Source organism: Corvus brachyrhynchos, unplaced genomic scaffold (assembly GCF_000691975.1).
Source record: "Corvus brachyrhynchos isolate BGI_N302 unplaced genomic scaffold, ASM69197v1 scaffold142, whole genome shotgun sequence".
NCBI lineage: Eukaryota > Metazoa > Chordata > Aves > Passeriformes > Corvidae > Corvus > Corvus brachyrhynchos.
This window is the reverse complement of record NW_008237226.1, coordinates 10,292,647-10,297,027: the sequence shown is the minus strand read 5'-3', so window position 1 is coordinate 10,297,027 and position 4,381 is coordinate 10,292,647. Positions and strand designations below refer to the sequence as shown.

The window sequence follows — 4,381 nt, the reverse complement described above, 5'->3', positions numbered from 1 at the left end:
GTCTGAGAAGCACTGCATAGACAGATCATGAAAATCAAGCCTAGGGGTTTTCAGAAGTTTTTTGCTAATTCTGTTCTTCAAAGCACTAATTTTTCTTTTGGAGGGTGAATTTCACTGAAATAGATTCCATGTTATTTAAGACAACTAAAACAGTAGAAAGATCTAATTTTCACTATTGTGTCTGTCAGTCATAAATTGGTTACTTTTGTTTATCTTCACTTAAGTCATCAATGTTAGTCTTTAAATACCTTCAGATGGAGACTGATGACTAACCTGATTTGTAGTCCTATAATACAAAGGCCTGAAAAGAAGTAGCAAAAAGACTTTTTCTGGTAATAAAACCCATTAAGACAACTTCTACTGGAGCTATTCTATCTGATGGTATAATTTTTTTTTTTTCCGTGTAGAGAAATCATAGCCTTAAACTCTATTCCAGGACCTTCAAGTGCAAATTGGGTGGAAGAGGCAGCAAGAATAAAAATCAAGCAGTTCCATTGCACAAGAAACTGAGATGAAAAATTAAGATTTGCTATTATCACTTGCAGTCTTGGATTTATTTCAGAAAACATAATTAAAACAAATACAACAAAGCTCAGTTCATTGAGACTGGAATTTCTTCAATTCACCAAGAGAACATAGGCAAGCAAAATAATTTCTGTTACAGCAGTCTACCTCAGATAACATCTTACAAAGATTTTCATGAAACTGAGGTGCCAAGAGAACTCTCATTTGATGTAAGAAAACATTTTCATCTGAAAAAAAAAGACCTGCTAGAAATATTTGGCCATATCTAGCCTTACAGCTTAGACTTCATACTAAGAACTGTCCTGAACAAGCACAGAAATCAGGACACTTGGATATATTCTTCAAGCAATAAAACTGAATATAAATTTATAAGCATTGATAAACTGAAGCCAGTTGACACAATAAATGAAAATAAACATTCTTTAGTCCTGCAGGAAAAAGTGGAACTATCTTAGACAGGTTTCTTGAGACCTTTCATCCATGTTTTGGAGGCTGAGACAAACTGATGAGGACAGAGGTTATTTTAATGTCCAAAAAAGTTTAAAAACAACTTGAAGTTTAATATCAACTCCATTGCAATCAAGATTCTTCAGCTACAGCTGATCAATAAAATTTCAATATAATAATTGTAAAATCTCAGTGACTGCTAAAAGAAAAGGACAATTAATACAAGCTCCTTGCTTTATTCCTGCAATGAAAAGGATCAGACTATGTCTGCCTTTGAAGACACTGGCGTGAAGCCAACCAGCGCATCTCACCCTACAGAGCAGCTCAGGTAGCGAAGGGGAGAGAGGGACACGACTCCTTGGCCAGCTCTGAGGTGACCAAGGACACTCACTTCTGACCCCATGACTACTCTGAGTGTTGCTGTATTACCCTCGCCAGGACTGGGGTCACTGCACACCTGCCCACATAACTGGAGAACCTTAGCTGTCATTTTAATGCCTCATGTCCTGCATCAATCAGGACTTGGACACAGGAGAGATTTTGTCTCTATTCTTTACAAGTCACCTTTGCAATAAACTGTAGGAAGGGGCACTATCAATTACTTTACATCAAAGCAAAATCATTTTTGATGCATCATTAAGCAAAATACAACTGGATGGGAACTCATATGACATTTTGAAACTGTAACAGTTGTACAAAGGCAATTTTCAGAGGGGGAAAAGAGAAATCTCTTGGGTATCTTTGACAGTCTGATGAAGAGAACTGGAGGACTAATTAAGGGCAATATTACTTCCAAATGCAGGGCATTGAAAGGCTGGTGACCTAAGTGAAATGAAAGTAGTTACATTTGGTTTCAAGAAAGTGGAAAGCTTACTTTACAAAGTTACATTGTATATATTCAAGAAACTGGAGTTTCCATTAAAATACAGATAAATTTAACAGTTTTAAGTACTTAAACAGCTGAAATCAACATACAGTATAAAATGAATTTTACAAGCAGTTCAAACCCAAATAAATTCCCAGTGCTTACCGTCAAAAAAACTCTTAGCTCTCAGGTAACTGACGCTAAGCCTAAGCACAGACAGCTTATCCAATTTGGCGATAACATCTTGAGGGAAAGGCAGCAGGCTCGCCAAGCGGTCCAGCTCCGCATTCAAGCGGTCCCTGTGTCTCTTGGATGGATTGGACTTGACTCCTTCAGCTGGGGATGGCTTTACACTGTGGCAAAAAAACAAACACAATATGAATGCCAGGTCTGTTCCAAAATGAAGGCAAATATTTGCCAAGCCTAAAGTTACAAATTGTAACATTCTCAAACTGTAACAACTAAAATATTTTCCCAAGTGACTTTGTTTCCCATTGGAAAAAAAAAAATTAACCTAAAATGGCTTAATCTCCCTTCTAACACACACACACACTGGTTAAATGAACCAGTTTGAGCTACAACATCTATTTGAACTTGCAATGAACATTTGAAACCTTTGAGATTCAGCATTTTTTATAAAAAGCTTCCTATATTTTCAGTCAAATTTCACTTGAATTCTTCCTAATGATAGTATTCCAAATACATCAATAACTTTTAGTAATATTTGTGTACAAATAAATTTGACAGTACACTTTTTCACTTCAATAACAATTTCTCACAGATGTCCTCAATTTTTATCAGTCTGTAACAGGCTATTATTAATTGAACACAACAAAATTTTAGTAAGTTGCTAGGCATCCAAAACTATACAGAAAACCATGAGATACAGCTCAGCCAGCATATAAAATCTTTGTAGGAGCTCATCCTTTAAGTCACCTCTCAGCTGAAGCCATTTCATTTGAGTACAGCATGACAAAAGCATGCCTTTGTACCTCACAAAGAACAATTGTGAAAGCTTTGTTTTATGAATTACATAATGAAGGTTTTGTAAACTTGCTATTATCCATTCATATCCACCCTGAGCTCCAATTCCAGATACTTCTTCCCACATACACAGAAGTCTGGGAACAGGTTTAAACCCCTACTCATTTGAATTGCAATTAGTCATTACAAGCCAATACTGAAACCAAGTAATTTATATGCATAAGCCATAGTACATTTTATCTTCTTTATTAAATAGTTTACTAATTAAAGAGTGACTCACTTTCGCTTTTCCAGTACTGCAGTTCTACATGAGATCTACAGCAGTTATCAATTTGTGCTTCTCTTACAGAAATGTTGGTTCTGCAAGATGCATCACTCAAAAATACTGAGCATTAAGACATTGAGCAGCTAATTTCTTCAGTAGTTCATTTAGTCTGCTCCCAACTGTCATCCTTATATCAATTTTATGATAAGCAATTGCAGAAGTGCCAGTAGTTATTTTTGCCACTGCTTAAACCATATAGAAAAGTAATTTCATCTTGTGTTTTCAGTCAAATGAGTACTGATAGAGAGACATTCTTATTTTTAGCTTGTTTTTACTTTATGTTTCAATTACACTTCTTGTTAGTTTAAATTCAAGCCCTTCTTTTTACAGCCATTGCTTATTCAATTGTCACTTGTCAAAAACTTGCACTTAAGCCTGGCTGCCTGCTCCCCAGCACTACAACTGCCCTTTTCCACATTAAAGGAGCCTTATGCGGAGCCTGGAAATGTGAAGATGCCAAAATACAAAATGTTGTTAACAGACAGAAATATATCAGCAGAAATTACTTCCCAGATGGATAAAGTTAAACTTGCTGCAGAGTAAATATTGTAAATTAGTAGTGCTTTATCCTGAAAAACATTTGAAAAGTGGGCAAAACAGTTGAATCAAGAATTGTGAAAATTCTTTCTCTTGAAAAAAAAAATAGGCTCATCATCAGTGGCAATGGATGACAAACTAAACTACTTGGTTAGATGTGTGCTTCAGTCACAAATCACAACTTTGACACCAGCAGTTTACCATATTCCCAAGTGAACATTAAATAATTTAGCAAGGTTTTCTTCATATTCTCTACTGCTGGCAGAATATTAACTTGTACAAGCCATATGATTAACAAAACTTAAGTATAGCCCTAAAAAAATCAAGTTCAAAATCATCAAGTATTAGAAGCAACATTAAAGGATATTTCTTAAATGGTTTTTTTTATGTATTAGACAGTTTCTAAATGTAGAAATAAAATCATGGATTTCAAACATTAAGCATGTAACAGTTGTATAACAACCAGTGAACAGCTAAGTACTATCAAATCAAAGTGATCTGCTTCCGAAAAGCAGAGGACCCCATAGAAACCATTCAACACATGCAAACTTTATGAAATAAATCAGCACTAAGTAACAGGCTTTTTTATCTTAACAACTGTCCCCTGCTTTGCTTTAAACATGAAAATTGACAAAGTAGTTGAAACTATGTGCAATTGTGCAGTCATCTCATCAGATAGTCAGTTAGATGTGATTGTT

At 35.3% G+C, this 4,381-nt stretch overlaps 1 protein-coding gene across 1 annotated transcript in view; it reads right to left on the bottom strand.

The window, feature by feature from the left end:
• Window positions 1-2,190, bottom strand: part of AHR (aryl hydrocarbon receptor) — a 54,787-nt gene extending 52,597 nt beyond the window's left edge. Inside the window, 1 exon segment of the mRNA XM_008630012.2 lies at window positions 2,003-2,190. The gene's annotated coding sequence lies outside the window, so the exon portion shown is untranslated.
• Window positions 2,191-4,381: the final 2,191 nt, after the last annotated feature.